The sequence below is a fragment of the Ursus americanus genome, chromosome 12 (genome assembly GCF_024610735.1).
Source record: "Ursus americanus isolate L20-20 chromosome 12, mUrsAme1.1.p, whole genome shotgun sequence".
NCBI lineage: Eukaryota > Metazoa > Chordata > Mammalia > Carnivora > Ursidae > Ursus > Ursus americanus.
Genome location: NC_142138.1, coordinates 14,800,532 through 14,821,190, shown reverse-complemented (window position 1 = coordinate 14,821,190; position 20,659 = coordinate 14,800,532). Strand labels below are relative to the sequence as shown.

At 45.1% G+C, this 20,659-nt stretch overlaps 1 long non-coding RNA gene across 1 annotated transcript in view; it reads left to right on the top strand.

The window, feature by feature from the left end:
• LOC148109146 (uncharacterized) overlaps window positions 1-20,659 on the top strand; it is a 523,556-nt gene that overhangs the window by 169,040 nt on the left and 333,857 nt on the right. Inside the window, exon 2 of the long non-coding RNA XR_015726195.1 lies at window positions 17,906-18,043. This is a non-coding gene — a long non-coding RNA (uncharacterized LOC148109146). The remainder of the gene's footprint in view (window positions 1-17,905; window positions 18,044-20,659) is intronic.

The following is a 20,659-nucleotide window of genomic DNA, read 5'->3' as shown; positions in this document are numbered from 1 at the left end:
AAGGAAGGGGTGAGTGTGGAATTACACATCTTTTGGCACATAGTCTAAGAAAGACAGAAGGGTCAGAGTTTCCCTGGAGAAAATTATTCCTGGCAATTTAGAGAGAAATTTTCTAAAATAGCAGGTTAGGAACTCAGCCACCGTGGAAGGCTTGGTTCTCCGAAGTTCCCCCAGGACGGTCTCCTCTCTTGCCACCTCATTATCGCCAGGAACAATCTGCATGGCCAATAATGAGGGAATCTTAATGCCCGCAGTCTCAGGAGTGGGTAATGGCCTTGCATGAAGAACTCAGGTCACAAGATCAGGCCTGGATGCTGGGGAGTGAGCTGCGTGGAGCTGCTGATGCTCCCCTTGGACCAGCAGTCCATTAGCCCTTACTCCCTCAGCAGGACAGTAATGAGAAGGCGAGGCTCACGCTGCCGCAGCCCCCTGCCAGCAGATCGCGGGGTGGGGGTGTGGCCTCCCCAGGGGCAAGCACATCCAGACCCTGACCAGCCTGCCATCCCCGAGACGCTCTAGGTCTGCCTGCAGGACAGCATTTGTCTGGAATTCCAACTCCTCCCGAGCTCTGCTCCTCACAGAAGTGCACTTACATTATCAGGGAGCCAAGTAGCTCCAATTTGACGTCTGTAACATCCTTTCTAGTTTCCAATTGTGTATTTCCACCTGTGAGCCCATGCTGTTTAGTGGATAAGGCAAGGACTTTGGAGCCAGAGTTTTAGTCCTTGCATCTCTCTCCCTCTATCAGCTGTTGGGCATCTTATTTCACATCTATGAACCTCGGTTTCTCACATGTCATGAGGAATAATAATACCAGCCTCATAGGTTTATTGGGATTATTACTACCTGTTATTAATAATCATAGCTAACACTGAGTACTATGTGTCGGGTTCTGTGTTATTTGCTTTATACATATTATCAGTAATCCCCATAAGCTCTATATGTAGATATTGCTCTTATCCCTAATTTACACAAACAGAAACTGAGGCTGAGATTGAGTCAGAATTGAGGCCTGAGAGACCTGTCTCTCTGACAAAGTCTGTAACCTTAACTACTATGCTGTCTTGAAATTATGAATTGAATACCCAGAGCGAGACCCTGACATAGACTATATCATCAGTAATATTACCTATTTTCTCCAGTTCTTTTCTCTGTGACTAATGTATCAGTTAGGATCCAGCCAGAAAAAAATAGAAAGCTTTCTAGGTATTTCAAAGAGAGGAAATTCAATACAGGAATTGGTTGCATGGGTGATGGAAGAAGTGAGAATCCAAAGGGGGAATTGTGGCAAGCCAGAGACCAGTAATGAGAGGAAGCCTTTGTAATCCTCAGGCCAGAGGAACAGAGGGAGAATGTGGTGCCAGCAAATTCCAGAGACTACGGTCACTTTCAGATACTAGAACCTTAGAGGAACCACAGAAGAGATGCTACTCCTCTTGGAGATGCCAACCAAAGCCAGAAGAGATGGGAATTGGAATACCCTGACCTCTTCTCTCCTCTTCTCCTGTAGCCACCCCACAGTGCCTCGGAACTGGCCACATATACCTAGAACCCAAGAGCCTCAAGGCAACTTGAGAAATGTCATCTCCTGCAAACTTGACAAAGAAAGACAGAGAAGAGATCTGAGATCAAATAGGCAGGTGCCTGGCATATCTAACAACTCCATGAAATAGGTAGGTTGAGATTATCCTCTCAATTTGACTCTGCCAAGAATCCAATCAATGGCACAATAGTGATCCCACTTTATAGAATGAAAAAGTAAAGGCCAGACAATAAGACCACCAGAGGTCCAAAGAGGGAGTCATTACCCTATGGTATTCAAGGAAGGCTACAGAATGGGAGGGACTTTGTGAGACATCATGGGTTATGGACAAGTAGGGTTTTGTCAGATGGCTCGGCTTAAAAGGGTTCTCCAAGGGGGATGAGAATTGAAGAGGGAAAGATATGGATCCATGCGTTGAAAGGTTTGGTCTGTATGGTCTCTGAATTTCCTGCCAATTCTTTTTATTTTTAACCTGGAAATCCTACTGGAGACTGGAGAGATATATAATGTATATTGTTTTCCTAGCAATTTAAAGGATCCATTTTCTAATACTGAATTAAATCCCTGGATTCCTGTTTACACTGGCCCCATGATATCCCCTCATGTTGATGGGGAAGTTGATATGTGGATGGGGAACATGTTGCTAACAAGATCTGCCTCCAGAGGGACAGAGCATTTTGGTCTCTAGTTAACGTAGTTGGGAAACAGCAACGCAGCACCTATCTGTTAACATTTCAGTGACCCATTACTTCTAGGATATGTTGTCAGGACACTTGATCTGCATATATTTCCATTATAGACCCCTTTGCACTGAGTCTGATGGCTGAACTTTGCTGCTGACATCACACCCTCCCTCCTGGAGTACCTACCTCCAATTCCTCCTAGTTTGGGGAGCGATTGTTTTGAAATGCAAACCTGATAAAATACAGCCATCCCGCTCCTCACTTAAAATCCTTCAGGGGTGCTCCATGCCTTCAAGATAAATCTAAGCTCCTTAGACTATCTTGGCTTCCTGCTGAATCTCTCTGTCCCCTTCCTTGAACTGTGGGTTTCCAGGTGTGTTGGACGGCTGCTAATGCTCTTTCATGATTGCGTGAGAACAGTCTGCACATGCTGTCCTCCCTGGAATATCCTTTCCTGGCTTCTGTCTCTGCCTGTGTCTGCTGCTTCCTGCGGGGACTTCTCCCTGCTCCCGCCCCCCTCTTTTTATGCCTGGGTTTTCAGTATGCCATGCATTTGTTGCCAGCACGGAACTAGCGCTCAGTATGGGTAGCCTTGGGTGTATGGGATCGTTTTGCAGGCCTGACACATAGTAGCAACTTGGTAAATGGTAGCCATCCGGGGAAGGAGGGGGCGGGGTGTTGCTTTGTTTCATTTCTGCCTTCGTGGCACCTAACACAGTGTCTGGCACATAGAAGGCTATCAGATAAATGTTTGTTGTATCTGTGAAGAACCGGAGATTTAAAAATAAAAATAAACCATTTTAAAAGCCTTGGTCTGGGAGCACCTGGCTGGCTCAGTCAGTGGAGCATGCAACTCTTGATCTTGGGGTTATGAGTTTGAGCCCCAGGTTGAGTGTAGGGATTACTTAAAAATAAAATCTTAACAACAACAAGAAAAGCCTCTGTTTATTAAATATGGTACTGTTTAAAGATTGTCCATAATTCGGACCTGCCTTAGCATGCCCAGGTAGGAGCATGCTTCCAGGGTTGTGGGCAAGAAGTCCAACGGTGCTTTTATTAGAGGGCCATTAAAGAAGCCAGCATCTCTGTTTGCATGGCCCTCTAATTTTATTACCTTTGCTCCTCAATTCAGCCGCCACCTGTGACAGGGCCTCAGCTTAACAAGCAGACCTTCCTGTGGCAGAGCTGACCTGGCCCGTGACTGACAGTAACAAAGAACCCTGGCAGATGAGGATGAATACTTGTACCTTCTGTTATTTACCAACCATCCAAAGGTCCAACCATGTGGGCATTTAAACGGCCTCAGCTGGGAGGTTGGTGTGGGGCGTGAGCCCTTTGATTAGCAGAGCTGCCTGGCCCACCAGCCAGCAGTCAGACCATCGTTGCTGTGTCTCTTCTGAGAGGGGCTCATTGATCAGAGCATTCATTCCCTGCCAGCCATGATGCCGCCTGAAAGTCCTCCACAGCCTAGAGCAGAAGAACAAGCCAGCACCAGTCTGAGCACATTAGAGAAGTCCAAGTTGCCAGTCCTGGGGCATCGTCACAGAGCAGGGTGGGGGAGAGTTTTAAGGTCTGTGTTCCGCAGCCAGACTGCCTGGACTGGAATTCACACTGTGTGCTGACACTTGTTAGCCGCATGACCTTGGGCAGGTTACGTCTCCCCTTGATGCCCCAGGTCCTACAACTTAACACGAGGATGGTGGGAAGAGTAGCTTAGGATTGGGGGGCTTTCATGAGTGTATACAGGTGGAGTATGATAGAGAGCTGTGCCTGATGTATAATAAAAACTATACAAGTTTGGTTCTTACTAGTCATTCGAGAGACAAGCTGAGACGTGCCAAGCGTTGTCCTAGGTGCTATGGAAGGAAACAGATGGAAGAATGTGCTTCCGCCCTCAGTGATCCCCATCTGTAAGAGACCAGGAAGCTAATCACTGCAGTAGTTTGACCACTGTGAAATGCGGGTTGCTCAGGATTCCAGAGAGTTCAGAGCAGCTGCTGGATCGTCAGGGGAGGCATTAAGGGCTTCACAAGAGAAGACACTGGAGCTGACTCTTAAAGGTAGAATGGGAGCTTGGCAGAAGGACGAGTGGGAGAGAATATTCCAGATAGGTAGGAATGCAAGAGTGAAGATGCAGAGCTAGGGCCCAGTGTGGCCTGTTGGGGGAACTGTAAAGTGCGCTGGCATGTAGGTGTGACAAAGCAGGGACAGGCGAGGGGGTGCATCACACCAGGGCCGGTCTTTGGGCCCCAGATGCAACTCTTAGGAGCTTAGCCACAGCTTCTGGGGGTTCTGAGGACTCCCTCAGAACGGTGAGATTCGGTGAAACAAGAGAGAATTGAGAGGGATGCTTTTTGTTGCACTTTGAACGATTACATTTATTTTTAAGGGAAAAAAAGGAACGAAGAAGAAAACTAGACTTTCCTGCGATCGGTGTTGGACCCGAGTTTCGATACAGGCAAATAGAATATCGGTTTGTGAGCACTTCGACTTGGACATGTGGTGTATTTTTAACTCTATGATTCTTCTGACCAGGGTTCTCAATCCAAAGGAAACTCATTTAGCTTGAAGGTTCTGTACCGATTACGTAGTTTTATAAGGTCAAAGTAAAAGTTGGGAGTCATTTTATCTTCATCTGTACTGGTAGAAATTACAAAATCAAGCTGCTTTAATGAGAAACAGCACCAGGAAGGGAGAAGTGAAAATGAAGGTGTCAGCACGATCAGAGACTGCCGCTGCGTCCGAAGCTGGAGGAGGAGGCCGGGGTGGGCTGTGAAGTCCTCTGACAACGCGGTCTCCAGCCCTGAACAAGTTGCCGGGGCTTCAAGAGGAACAGACTTGAAACACAACATCCTTCCACCCTTATTAAGATTTAATCCTGCTTTCAACAGGATTGTAATGTTATTAAATTAGTTTTTTTTTTTTCCTTAAAAAGGGATTTAACTTTTGCTTTCCTGACATCATAATCGACATGGAACAGATGCGAGGGGGAAATTATGTGACCACTAGTAATACGGGCCTATACTTAACATGGAGCATGTGAAGTTATTAAAATGGAAATTAATTCTTTTTATTACTATCGTACCCTATCAATTAATTTGGTTGGAGGTGCTTATGAATATGCAATCATTCCTCCCTGCCGCCCATCCCTTAGTCTGTGTGTGTGGAAGGCATTGGTTGAAGCAGTAGGTAGAGTTTTACATGCCTCTGCTAGTTTTGCTACCACTCTTTGCTCCCTACGAATGTTGACGGTGGTGATCACTGCCAAGTTACTCAGTTCTTTTTACGTGCCAGGCTCTGTTCTTAGCACTTTACAGTAATGCCTCATTCAGTGCTCACAATACATATTTGAAATGGGTGCTTTTACTGTCCCTGTATGAAGAAGAGGAAGATGTGGCACAGTGAGGCAGAAGGACCTTCCTTGGGTTACGTGGGCATTCCAACTCTGAAAACCGTACTTTTCACTATGTGTTACCCTGCATCTCGCAGATTCCAAAGAAGGGACTAGGACGGGGCATGCATCTCAGACACCAGGATCCCAGAGACAGAGGAATAGCGTGGGGGATCTGGAATGGGATAGAGGGCTCTGAGCTGGGAAAATGTGTTTTAAAATATAGTTTTTATTATTATATAGGTATGGCAAAGCCACCAGATCTGGAGATGACTGTCATTCCTAGTTTATTGCTCACAGATCCTAAGAGGAGGGGGCACAAAACTTCACTTCACAGGGTCCATATGGAAGCTCCAGGCTTAGTCAGGAGGCAGAGGGAATGGGGGGAACCCTGGGCCAGAGCCTTCATTGTGATTAAGCAGGTTTCGTATTGGCTAGTTTGAATAATTTCAGTGGGCTTTGGGCACTGGGGCTGTCCCTACTTGTTTAGTACTTGGCCCTGGGGTGATTAGGACAGATGGAGAGTGGCCTAGAGTATTGGGGGGGAGGGGGGATGGGATCTGGATTGGCTTATTTGTATCTGAGAAATGCACTCCAGGAAAATTGTTTACTATCTCTAGGAATTCGCTAATCCTGGGAGGAATACTCCCTGCCACACATCAAAGCATCAGAAATATAGAAAATAAGATATGCTTAATTGAGCAAGCCCTGAGCGGGGTAGGTTCTGTGGAAGTCCCTAGGGGGTACCCGAGTGGGAAGGAGGAAGGCAAATGGGGACAGGTGGGCCTGTAAGAAAGCCCTGAATATACAGTGGCGTTTGTGATGCCCAGGAAAGGGCAGGAAATTAGAGGCACTGAAATTAAGTTTCAAATTATCTTTTTGCCTTTTGATATTATCCATAATGCATATTTAACTTTGTATGCATATTAAACTTTGAGGTGTGGGGGATAGATTATGACCCATAATTTCAGCGGACATTTCCCCCTTGGAAACAGAGACCCCGTCTTGATCATCCTTGCATACCCTACAGATTTTGTGTGAGACCTGCTGTCTCACAATGGAAGGGCCCTAGTTCATACCTTGTTGCTAAATCTGGGTTCTTCAATAATACCCGAGCGGGCAAAATCTTTCTTCAAGTGCCATTTGCAAACTATGGTTTTGGTAAGAGGGAGCTTGTCAACGCAGGTGAGAGGAGACCCAGGAGAGGGGTCACGGTCATGGATTCGTGCTTAACTGGTAACCCCTGATTCAACATGGCCTCTTTTTTTCCTTACTTTGGAAAAGCAAGAGACATTTTGTAAGCTGAACCAAGATAGCATTACAATGGGACCAATTACAGGTTTGCTGTACTTAGTATGGTACTTAGATCGTGAAATGATCTGTGTATCACATGTGTAGGCTTCTTTTTTTTTAATTTTTAAAATTTTTGTAAATTAAATTCAATAAACCACCATATAATACATCATTAGTTTCAGATGTAGTATTCTATGATTCACCAGTTGCGTTTGTGTAGACTGTTATCACCAGTCCAGAACTTCAGGTCTTCTGGATTCCTTCTCTTTCCCCTCACCATACCCAGTCTAATAGCACCCGGTCTCATTTCTGTCTCCACAGTATATCCTAAAATGTTCACGCTCAAATGTCTGCACCCTGGTCTGAGAAGCCACAACCGATTGTCTCCTACACTTTTACAGTAACTACTTCACGGACCTCTTCATTTTGCCTCTTGCCACCCTCCAATCTAGCTCTTGTATGTGAGCCACCTATTAGTTTTTTAAATATAGAAGATAGCAAGTCACTTTTCTGCTTAATACCTTTTTAAAGTGGATCAGCTAGGGAAGGCTAACTGCTGTAGCAAAGGGAGCCAAAACTCTATAACAGCTCACGCATAAGAGTTATAAGCTGAATGAGTGAATAGCTCAGCAGGGCAGCCCCAGTCTTTGGAGTCATTCAAGCCTTCTTAACACATGGTTTCAAAGATCCCCTGGAATTTCCCGGAAGTGGACCCTGAAACCAGGATTCATATGAAAGTGATCTAGTAGGAAGTATAACTGGGAAAAACTGATACAGGCATGGGGAAGCAGGACTAGGAAGCGAAGGAAATCAGGCAAGGGTGTGCTATCAAGCAAAATCCCAGGGAGATAACTTTAGCCTAATCCCACAGGGCAAATTCTAGAGACAGTGTAGATCCCACCTCAACGTAGTCCCATCAGGAGAAGACAGCTGGAGCATTTGAGCCCATTCATTGGATAAAGGCTGCCTCTAGGGAGACAGGCCTTCCCAGGTACTTCTAGCAAACTCTGTGTGCAGGCACGGTGGGGGGGGGGGGGGCTTCTGACCCTGAGGGCAGGTCACTGATGGGGAGATGCTGGTGCTGGCATTTGGGAGAGAAAGAACACCTGGAGTCAGCCCTGCAGGAAAATGATAAAGGGACTCCAAGGGCAGATGGGCAGAGCCCTGAGAGCCTCTGCTTACTCAAAGGCACCCTGGGGGCGTCATTCCAGGGGGAAGGAGAGGGCCTGGACAGCTCAAACAGGCCAGACCCAAAAATGAGTCACATTACTTATGCTTACGTTTTGTTGGCTGGAGCTCAGGTTCAGGGCTATAGCTAACTCCAAGGGAGGCTGGGAAGTATGGTGCAGCTGCGTACCCAGGAAGCAGAAGAGAACAGAGTTCTCCTGCCACAGATATCCTCCCTTAATACTAGAATAAAAATCCGTCCTTTCTGCCAGGGCCCACGAATCTCTACCTGCCTGCTTGTCCAGCACTGTCACCTGCTACTGTCTCTGCATCCCCACCATACTTAAGCCGCATCTGGGCACTTTTTTATCACATGCTGGGCTTTGTGACTGCAGACTGTGGAAAAAATAGGCAGAAACCTTTTGGCCTAAAATTGCAGTATTTTGGTTTAATGACAAAAGTGTTCATTTGACCTTCGAATAAGGGTGTTTGATGGATTGGGATAAAGTAGATAACGAAATAACTAGTCACATTTAGTGGAGCCTATAAAAACCAGAGCTAGCCTGAGATAGACTCACAGAAAGGGGAGAGCCAAACCTGTCTGTGGACAGCCCGGGGTGGCCCGGGGCCCTCAGCCACTGCCCCGTCTCATCATCACTGCTGCAGATGCAGAGCCCACTGACCCTGCGCTGGTGGTCTCTGATTAACAGTTAGGGGCATGACCTTGGGCAAGGTCATGAACCTAGGTATTCCTCGGTTTTCTCATCTATAAAGTAGGACTGCTAACTGCTCCTAACTCACGGGATTGTTGGAAAGGTCGAATGAGTTAATATAATAGAAAGGGCTAAGCACTTTATAACAGCTGTTATTACTATTAGGGCACCTTTGGGGCTACACAGCCTGCCACTCCAGCTTCCCTGCCCTCTCCCTGGGGTGGGATTCGGAAGGACACTCTCCTGTTAGGGACTCTTTTCCTTCTGCTTCCTGCAGCCCCACCCTGGGCTAAGGGACTCTTTTCCTTCTGCTTCCTGCAGCCCCACCCCGGGCTAAGGGACTCTTTTCCTTCTGCTTCCTGCAGCCCCACCCTGGGCTAAGGGACTCTTTTCCTTCTGCTTCCTGCAGCCCCACCCTGGGCTAAGGGACTCTTTTCCTTCTGCTTCCTGCAGCCCCACCCTGGGCTAAGGGACTCTTTTCCTTCTGCTTCCTGCAGCCCCACCCCGGGCTAAGGGACTCTTTTCCTTCTGCTTCCTGCAGCCCCACCCCGGGCTAAGGGACTCTTTTCCTTCTGCTTCCTGCAGCCCCACCCCGGGCTAAGGGACTCTTTTCCTTCTGCTTCCTGCAGCCCCACCCCGGGCTAAGGGACTCTTTTCCTTCTGCTTCCTGCAGCCCCACCCCGGGCTAAGGGACTCTTTTCCTTCTGCTTCCTGCAGCCCCACCCCGGGCTAAGGGATGCCTGGAGGCAACAAAAGCAAGCTTCCGTTTAACACCATGCTTGTGTCTCTGTGCATTTTCCCTGCATTAGGCACAAAGAACCTGAGACCTATTGTTCCGCAGCACGAGAACCTGAGCGATGCCCATGTCTTTTCCCAAAGCTGCAGCTTTCCTTGAGAACAGAGCTCAAGTCTCTCCACGGGCCAAGGGTTTGCTTTTCCTTTATGCCACCAGGCCTGGGTCTGGTGCTGCCTTTGACTGTCATCTCACAGTCCCCAGGAGGTGCTGCTCTCACAGACTGCAGCGGTGGCCCTCCACTGTGGGCCGGCTTACCATTTTGGGGTTTAATGTAAAGTGCACACATTTTAGAGTTATAACGATTTGGATATGAATTCCGACTCTCTCGTTCCTTATTCATGTGACTTTAGATAAATTATAAGTCACCTTGTAGAAATTACCTAGTCTCTCTGGGCCTCAGTTTGTTCATCTTCAGTGGGGTGGAGATATCCATCCTACAGAGTTTGGTGTTGTAAGGACTAAGGGGAGTATAGGTGAAAAGTCTAGTTAAGTGCTGGAGAATGCCTTTGTTCCTTGGAGTTTTCGTTGTCAATTGCTGCAGAACAAATCACTCTAACACTTAGTGGCTTAAAACAACCATTTGAGCATTTATTTGCTTGTTATTCTCCAGTCAAGGAAGGGCTTTTTGGGGACAACTCCCGTTGCTCTGTGTGGAGCAGTTCACCTGGGACTGGGGGATCCAAGATAGCTTCTTTCCCATGACTCGCCCTGCAGCTGGGGTGGCTGCAATGGCTGGTGGCTGGCTGGGCTCGTGCTCCCCCACCCCCTCTGGCTCGCCCACCTTCTGCAGCTTTTTTTCTCCATGTACCCTCCTTCTCTAGCAGAGTGATCAGACTTCTTCACATGATATCCCAGAGCTCTCAAGAATGCAAAAATAAATACTCCTATGCCCCTTAAGTCCTCAGCTTGGCCCTGACATGGTGCTACTTTGCCATGTGCTGCTGGACACAAGGTTCAAGGGGAGGTAGACCCCACCTCTTGGCAGGACCAGTGGCGTGCATGTACAGGAATGGAAAGGATTGCCGTTGGCCATTTTGCAGACAATGCATAATGCTCAGTAAGTGGAAGCTTCAGTTTTCATTGTCACTGGATTCATTTGGGGGAGGAGGGCCAGGGGCTGCAAAACCAAATCACCTTTTAAACAAAAAGGCATAAGGACCAGGAGGACTCAGGTCAACTAGTTAGGGTGATATCATTGAATTTCTTCTTTGGGATGGGAAGAGATCATTTCTGGGCTAAGTGCTACTAGAACAACTGTAATCTACAAGCATTCAATCCTTGTCTCCATCTCCCTCTGGTTTTCCCATTCTAACTATGGGATCTGGCAGACCAGAACTAGGGCCGTGCCACTGAGACTTAAGTTGGAGAAAATCCTTGAATCGGTTGCCTATTATTGCATAGCAAATCATCCCACAATTAGTGGCTGAAAGTAACAATATTGAATATCTCCCAATCTCTGTAGATCAGGAAACTGAGGCTGGGTTGTCTGGGTTCTGGATTCTGACTCCAGCGGCAGTATTACTGGGGGCTGCAGTCATCCCATGGTTTGGCTGGGGCAGGATCCGTTTTCAAGCCCACTCAGTGGTTATTGGCAGGATTCAGTTCCTGGCAGGCATTGAGACCAAGGGCTCTGTTCTTCTGGCTGTTGGCATGAGGCTGCCCTCAGTTCGTTACCACATGGGCCTCTCCATGGGGCAGCTCAGAAATATGGTGGCAGGCTTCATCAGAGTAAGCAAAGAGAGAGCCAGAGAGGGTGAGTGAGTGCCAGCAGGACGGAAGTCACACTCTTTAGGAACGAAATCGCCAGAACAACCTCCTCTCCCTGTTCCTGTATTCTGTCTGCTGCAAGAGAGTGACTAGGCCCAAGCTACACTCAGAGGTAAGGGATTTCACAGGGGCTTGTATTTCAGGAGGTGGGGATCATGGTAGCCATCCAGGAATTCCAACTGTCACCGTTACTTCCAGCAATTTTAGACTTCTTGAATTTTACTCCATCCCTAGACATCGTACCACCGTGCATGGGTGATAATTAGGGTGAATATGTGTCTTGGTTTGCCTGGAATAAGCCCAGGTTAAGTGATTAAAGAAAAAAGATCACTCTAAGTGTAGAATAACAATTCCTTGAATATATATTAAAAAAATGTCCATAGAGACTTTCTTCATTTTCATAAGGTAGAAGTGCTTTGTGTAAGAAAAGTCAACTTTGTCACTCTTAATTAATCTATTTAACACATATTTGCAGAGTGCTTTCTAGATAGTGAGGCTATAAAGTAGAAAAAAAAATTATCCCTGTCCTTGAAGAAGTCAGATGAGAACATGAACGCTAATACTATTGTCTAAAAAGTGCTGGGAGAGAAGGTATCATGGAATCAGAGATGGTGGCCCTTGGATTGTTCTGAAGGTTCAATAGGACTTAGCTGGATAAAGAATGTTTCAGTCAGGCTCCTATCAGGAAACAAAGGGTGCGTTCAAAATGGGATCATTGAGGAGGGGTTTATTCCCAAAGGGGAGGGTATAAGGAAACTGGAAGGCATTGTGTAGGCATATGGCGCTCAGCTGGTACCACCCAGGCCCCATGCATTGAGAGGAGGCTGCACTTACCAGAATCTAGAAAATGTTAAGTCCTGAAGCATTGGCCACCTTGAGGGAGGAGAGCCTTCCCCAGAGGAATACAGCCAGCTCTCATTGACCTTGTAGGAAAGAACCAAGGGAATATTCTGACCTCACTCCCCTCTTTTCCTTTAATCCCCTGCCAAATCCAACTAGAAACCAGAGGCCCTGAGGACCCTCAGCCTGGCCCAGACAGATCAGACTCAAAGGGCATAGGGCAGAGTGGAAAGGTGAAAGGTGAGTCTGGAGGGGCAGTAGAAGCCATCTGACACTGTGGGTTAGTCAAACCCATTCCAAAGAAAGGGACCATAGTGAATTGAGGGAGATGTGAAAGTGCTGATGACCTTGGACTGACAAATGTGACTTGAAACAAGGGGAAAGAAACAATAGCCTGGAGAAGCAGGCAGAGGGTAGGTCATGGGAGTCTCCCTGGGTCTTTTGCAACATCGTCCTACCTGACACAGCCAGCCCCTGCCACCCTGCGGTCAGATGGCACCTTCGGTAGTATATTCAGATCACACCGTCCCGTCCTGGGCTGTGCAAAAGAAGTGTGGATTCTACCCTGAAGGTGGTAGAAATTGAGCAGGGTATTTGTGTGATCTGTCCTGCGTGATGGACGGGGTGGCTGTGGGGTTAAGCGTGGGTTGGAAGGGGGCTGGTTCAAATTCCAGCTCTGCCCCTACTGCCTTGGGCCTCTGCACAAGACCTTTCACCTCTCTGGTTCCCAGTTTTCCGGCTGGTAAAAGTCAGTCGGCAACTGCTGCTCTCTGAATGTGAGGATGAGATGAACTAGATGTTTTAGAAAATACAAAATGCTCAGCTTAAGCTACTAGCACGCAGCTCAGCAAGTGCTTTTAACAGAGAATGGGAGTGAGGGGGGAATTGGAACTTTGTGCACCCCCTACATGCCAGGCATTGTGCTTGAACATTTTACATTTAGTATTCTGTTCCCTCCGTTTGATCACCCCTGAGACAGCTATTATCTCATTTTACAGAAGAGGAAAGAGAGGCCTGTTTTTGATTACTGATTAGACACCATGCCTGTGGAACATGAAGGTAACTAAGAACTAGACTTGGCCTTTAGGAGTTTATCATTATGGTTACTTAGGTTTTCAGATCAGTGCTGCTCACATGATAATGCCCACCCGGCACGTTGTTCAAATGCACATTCTGACTCGCTAGTACTGGGATCTGGCTAGAGGCTCTGCATTCTCCCAGATGATGTCGATGCTGCTGGCCTGTGAACCATGCTTTAAGGGGGTCAGAGGATCAGATTCAGCGCGTGCACACACGCCCACACACACACACACTTACACACACACACACACACACACACACACACACGTTTTTATCCGTACTTGTAGCCATGCTAAATTGAAGCAGAGGGAAGATGTTTTACGGCAACTCCAACTTCAAGAGATGGAGAAATAGAAGGAGAAAGCCATGTGCCCCGATTTTTAACTGAATAGCAGGTACTAAGACCAGGCATTCTGTTCCAGAATCTAAACCTTCCCTTGTCTGGGCTGAGCAGGATGTTGTTTTTCTGCCCCTTGGATATATCCCATTATGAGCTTTGATCAAAGCAAACCTTTCCCTTTGAGGCTTGGGGCACATGTGAATGGCTTTGTTATTCGCATGTATCTGCATATATTTGCAAAGCAATTCAACTGCTTCTGATGGGGAGGAGCAATAGGGCTGGTGGTTGCCTAGGGTGTAAGCATCTCTAAAGCTTGGTCCTTAGCATCTCATCTTAAAGGAAATCCAGCTGCAGAGAGCTGGGGCAGTCCTGGTGATTGAAGGAACTAAGAACTGAGTTTCCAGCTGCTTAGCTGGTTGAATATTCCCAGCCATTCCCTGGAGGTTTTCGTCATGGGGGAGCTTTGCTCCACGTGAGGCCCTGCCTCCCCCTTTTCCCATCCATTTTACCCATTGCTGACCAAGTATCTTCTTCCTTTTTTAAAAAAAGGATTTTATTTATTTATTTATTTATTTATTTATTTATTTATTTATTTATTTATTTATTTAGCGGGGGAAGGGAGAGGAGCAGAGGGAGAGGGACAAGCAGACTCCCTACTGAATACAGTACCAGATGCAGGGCTCCATCCCACAACCCTGAGGTCATGACCTGAGCCAAAATCAAGAGTCAGATGCTCAACCTACTGAGGCCCCCGGAGGCCCCCCAAGTATCTTCTTGAAGTGTTCCTCTGAACAAGTCACTCTTCTATTCAAAGACTTTCCATTGTTCTCCTTTATATATGGGAGAAAAGAAGTCTTAACATGACACTCCAGACACTCCAAACTCTCCCTACACAACCGGGTCCCTTGGCTTCAGCCTCTGCTCCACCCTCTCCCTGAGGTCTCCATGCTCTAGCCAATTAGCCAAAGCACTTCTTGTTTTCCCTAAGCCTTAGACATTCTCCCCTTTAAGACTTTGGTTTTGTTAGTACTTCAGTGAATGCCTTTTCTCTACTTTCCTTACTCCTGTCCCAATTCTATCCATCCTTCAAGACTCCGCTCAAATCCTGTGCCCTCTAGGGAGCCTTCTTGGAACTTTACACCTGGAGAAATTCTTCCCTCTTGGGAACCCCCCTAGCATTTTATTCACGACTTTCTTATTGTGTGAAGTTCTTTATTTGTTTATGTATTAGGAATGTCATGGGTCATTGCATGTCTTGAAGGCTGCCCATGCCTAGTTTTATATATATATATATATATATATATATATATATATATATATATATATATATACACACATACACAGTAGGTGCTTAATAAAACTGAATGAGTGCACGAATGAATAAGAGATAAGACAGATGGCATCTGAACTGTGATTTTATGGCAGCTTATTTTCCAATGTATTCATTCTTTCAATACATATTTATTGGGCTCCTACTCTGTTGTAGGCATGAGGTTTTGGCAGTACAAAGGTGAAGAGAGGAAAGTCCTGGCCCCCCAGGGGCTGTTCTGGGGATGGGGCCATCTCATGTTCTTTGTTTAATTAAGTTGGCTACACTCCAACTAGTTGCTTAATAATAAATGATTTGAAAAATCTGAAAACATCTGATATTTTTACAGATCAGTGACCTGTTAGATGAACAGGCTAAATCTTGTTTAATCTGTGCTTCTGTTCATCAAAGACGTCTTTTGGTGTGGACTGTGACAGCAAATTAGATTGTACTTTCATTGTGCTGTTCGCCCCCCCATCTTAAAAATAATAATGGTATATATTTATGGTAGAAACCTTGGAAATAAAAAAATGAATAAAAACCTCTCATAATCTCAGAAACAAGAAATCAATGGTTATTAACATTCGGCATATTTCCTTTCAGTTTTTTGTTTGTTGTATTTTTAGGAATGCGCACATAAACACAGCTGAGTCATGCTGTTTGTATCCTGCTTTTGCTGTTTATTTTTTCACTTAATATTATACTTACTGCATATTTTTTGCATATTGTTAAAAATTCTTAAAATGATTTTTAATAACATTTAGTATTTATTGTACAGATGTGTCATAATTTTTAAACCCTTTCCCCATTATTTATAAAAGCTAAAAATTGGAAAAACTACACTATCAACATCTTTGTGTGTCACTATTTTCCCTGATCTGATCATTTTATTAGCATTCTTGAAGAGGAATTAATGAGTTAAAGGGTATGAATATGTTTAAGTCCTTTCTCCCCCTCTTCACCAATTTTTCTTTATCAGAGATGGTTAATTCTTCTCATCTTATTTTGGATGAGTCTGGCCTCAACTCTATTTAATACCCTTTTATAATTAACAGAATCAGCCGGCTCCAAGCCCCCTCCCTCATTAAAGCACGAGCAGCTTCAAAATCGTTTTTTGAGACAATACCCCCATTCACCGATATCCATAGTGCTGACTAATGCTGTTCCCGTGGATGTTTTTGTAGTCTGGGTGATGGATTCTTGTAACAGCAACTATAAGTGGACTTGACACCAGAAACACTTTTTTTTAGTGCATCCAGCCTGCATTTTGATCTTTTAGCTAAAATATACTGTAAGCACTTCTTCTGCTCTCAGCCTCCTAGAAGAGCAATCCCACTGAGGCTATGTTGAATTAGCCTGAATCACTGGCTTCTCATTGCTTGCTGGAATAAGGGCTATCCACCCATGGACCTCTCAAGGTCCTGGTTCTCATCTTGGTCTCTTTCAACTGTGGAAGAATCAGGGATCTCATTATCATCAGCCTTAATACTGGATAGTGAAACTTCACTTTAATTGAATCTACTTATGAAACTCTCACATCTGTGTAATGCTCTATGGTTTACAAAGCACCTCCAAGGGCATCAGCTACTTTGATCATCGTCATCTCTCTGTGAGGTAGCTGTTTATACCACTCCTATTTCATAGGCAGAGTCACCGGGATACAAGCAGTGCTAGGTGCTGGGGTTAGTAGTGGAAAGAATGTGGAAACATTCTTTGAAAACATACGTACCCAATTTCAAATCAACTTCACCACTAACTAGTTGTATTAAGTAAGTTCTTTGAGGATCAGATTCCTCATTTGTGCATGATTGATTCTTATTTTTGCAGATTCTTAATTTGCGAACCCAACTACTCACTAAAATTTGTTTATAATTCCCAGATCAATACTGGTGGTGCTTTTGCGGTCATTAGCAGACATGCACAGAGCAACAAAAACATGAGTTACCCAATACACGTACTCCTAGCCAAGGTCACACAGGGCAATGTTCTGCCTTCTTGTTCTGGTGGTCATACTGTAAACAGGTGTCCTTTGTGAGGTCTTTTTAGTACCATGTATTTTATATTTTTGTGCTTTCTGTCAGTGATTTCACTGTTTTCTGTGGTCAAACCCCAAGTGTAGTGCTGAAGTACCAGCTTGTGTTCGTAAGCATAAGAAGGCTGTGATGTGCTTTATGGAGAAAAGACATATGTTAGATAAGTTTCATTCAGGAGTGTGTTACAGTGCTGTTGGCCATGATTTCAATGTTAATGAATCAACTATGTATTAAATAAAGTGTCTTTAAACAGAAACACACATAAATCGAGGTATGTATTGATCAGTAGATGAAATTGTTGTGACCAGAGGCTCACAGGAACCTAACCCTGTGTTTCCCCTAGGAGCAATGGCTCCGTATTCATATAGCTTTATAGAACGTTACTGCAAATAACAATAATCAACTATATCTATTTCATGGGGTTGCTGTGTATGTTAAATAAGGATGGGTATAAAATGCCTACTGTGTTGATGTTTTATAAGGGGAGATTGTATTCTACTGTATGAGGGAATGGAGACTGTGAGAAGTTACCTGCCTTATTTAAAATCATTAGACCAGAAACTGGCTCAGGTTGGTAGCATATAAATCCATTCTGTCTGAATCCAAAAGCAGCAGTCCTCAAAGCATACAGGCTACATCTAGGAATAATCCCACATGGGGAAATTAAATGCTTTTTAGTTCCTTCTGTGTTCACTCCGCATTTAAACATTTTATCTACATGATTGAATTTTGAAAAACCTATTTAACCCCCCACTACCACCATCTTTGTGCCAGGCCCAGTGCTAAGCACACGCCATCTGGTATCTCTTCATTGCACGGTGATCCTATAACGTAGGCATTATTGTCATTGTGACTGTTTTAGAGACCCAGAGAGGTTAAGCGAATTTTTCAAAGTGCTACAACTTGGAAAAAGAGCAAAGATAACAGTTCAGGTCTTTCTGACTCCACAGCTCCTGTTCTTAATCTTGATATCGAGAGTACCAAACTCTTGGGGAATCTATAGACCAGCAAAACAGCCAACTGAAGGAACAACAACAGCAACCAAACAGTGGAGAAGGACATAGTGTTATCTACGTTTACTTACCCAGGTAAGGTCATTCAAGAAAGTAGTCAGCATTAACCATCATGGTCTTATAAAGAAAAGTAATCTTAATATCATAAAAGTATGAAGAACTCAATTTTGGATTAAAATAATCCAACCCATTCGCCTTCATGAAAGCCTTACAACATTGTCCTTCTTTTTCTTATTTCACCCATAACAGGGCTGCCTTTGTCAGAGACAAGTGGCCTTTGGCAACCATAGCTCTGTACTGTATTCGAAGTTATTTTCCTTGATCTAGGCCTGAGCTTTGTCACTACCCAGGCAGTGTATTGGATACAATGGTATGTAAGATCACTTTTCAATTCCAAGGATGATTTTAGCGTTTGGCCCATGTCTCCTTCCAGTCCAGAGACAAAGAGGAGGCTGGCCTCATATATGTTAGGCATCAAGTCAGCAGCTGCTGCTCTATCAATCTTGCCCTTGATGGAGCAGGCACCTTGCGAATTGACCTCCAGGAAGAGAATGAATGCTTAGTGGTGGCAAATAAGTTGCGTTAACTATTGGGAAACAGAGCACACACATAAATCTCCTGTGGATCTATATTCCTTAAGGAAATCCATCAGGAAAGAGAGGCAACTCATGGAAGATGGGGACATAACTCTCTGGTTGTTTTCCCCTCTGAGGTAGATACCCTTCAGAAATGAACATGGCCCACCAGATAAGTCAGCTTAGGACTCTTCCACTTTTCTACTCACCTATAAATTAGGGATCTTCCATTGTCCAAGCCTGTGCTCGCTTGCTAAAATATTGCTAAAATAATGAGAAAGAGCCAACAGCAAGTACAGTTTATTGATGTGAATATGGTACCATCTGACGATATGCCAGGTTCTGAGCATATTTAAACCTCACAACAGCCTTGGGAGATAATACCGTCATCATCCTCATCTATAGATGAAGAAACTGAGACGCCAAAAGGTGAAATGGCTTGACCTGTCACATCGCTAAAGGCATAGGAGAGTTGTGAATTGAACCCACACTGCTCTCTGCAAAGCCTCAGCATTCTAACCAATACAGTTTGCTGCCTGGCCTGCAGTATATGCCGTCTTTCTGTGTCATTTCCAAATTTTGCTATGAAATGCCCAACTTCTTAATTTTTCCTTTTTGATGACCATGTATGAAAATAGCCTGAATCAACTCAATTAACATATATGAATCTTACTGTGTGTGTCTGATTCAGTGCTCTGGGGACACAGACATGAAGAGCAGACCTCTGCTTTCAAGAAGTTCCCGTTCAAGAGCGGAGACATGTATGCATGTGGCTAGGATATGAAGCAGTCTGTAGGAGAGGTATTAGGGAAGTGGCAGGAATAAAAGACCATCTGAGCTAAAACTTGGAGGTTGGGGGTTAGGAGTAACAGTGCTGTCCAGGTGGAGGTGAGAAGAGGACCCATGGAGCCTCTGTGGTAGCTGGACTGTGGGACGTGTGTGGGTGATTGTGGGGAACGTTGGTGCTGCAGTCATCCAGGGGTCATAGTTTGGAGGTACTTGAACACCACTGAAAGGAGATTGGATTTTATTAAGTAGACTATGGGGATACCTCAAAGGTGTTTGGACCCAGGAGGAACATTATCAGAGCTGAATTCAGGATAAATATACCCTAAATTTTTGGTTAAATTATCACATATTATCTCTCTAGCATATCTGCATTTAGCAGGAGACAAGGGAGAACAACCACATCTATGAACCTAAGGTGATGGGATTTCAGACACCAGGGCAAATCTTTGGTTTCTAGTTCCCTCAGTCAAACCACTTAGATGGAGTTCCCAAATGTGGTTCGTCAGATGAAATACTGGGAAGACTGGTAGAGAGCCGGATTTCTGGGCTGTGCCTCCTGAAGGTGCTCATTCAGAAGATCTGGTCTTGGGACTAGGACTCGATGTTGTTAAGGCTAGCCAGCGATTTCAATAACCCCTGACTCACGGAACGACCTCTATTGGAGGCACTGAAAACATCTGTATCAATTTAAGGAGTTTTATTTAAGGATTATCTCTGAAGCCCCCCCAAAAGTGCTTATATTGCCATAGATGTGTTTTAGTCAGGGTTCCTCAGAGGAACAGAACCAGTAGGGTGTGTGTGCGTGCGTGCATGTGTGTGTGTAAGTAAAACCAATAAAATGTATGTGTACACACAAGCATGCACATAGATTCTGTTGATTTTGCTTACATTTAAAATGTGTATCTTACACACACACACACACACACACACACACACACATACACAGACTTGCTATAAGAAACTGGCTCACCCAATCTCAAGATTTGCGGTTGGCTAGCTGAGGACCCAGAAAAACTGACGTGCAGGTCCAGTCCAGAAGCTGGTAGTGGGTTTCAGCCTCAGCAAGAGCCAATGCTTCAGTTCAAGTCTGAAGGCAGGAAAAAAACAATGTCCAAAGCCAGGACAGTCAGGCAGAAAGAAATTTCCTCTTACTCAGCCTTTTTGTTCTGTCCAGGTCTTCAACTGTTTGGATGAGGTCCACCCACATTAGCAAGGACTAAATCTGCTTTACTCAATCTACAAACTCAAAGGTTAATTTCATCCAGAAACGGCCTCACAGACATACCCAGAATAATGTTTTAGCAAACATCTGGACACCCTGTTGCCC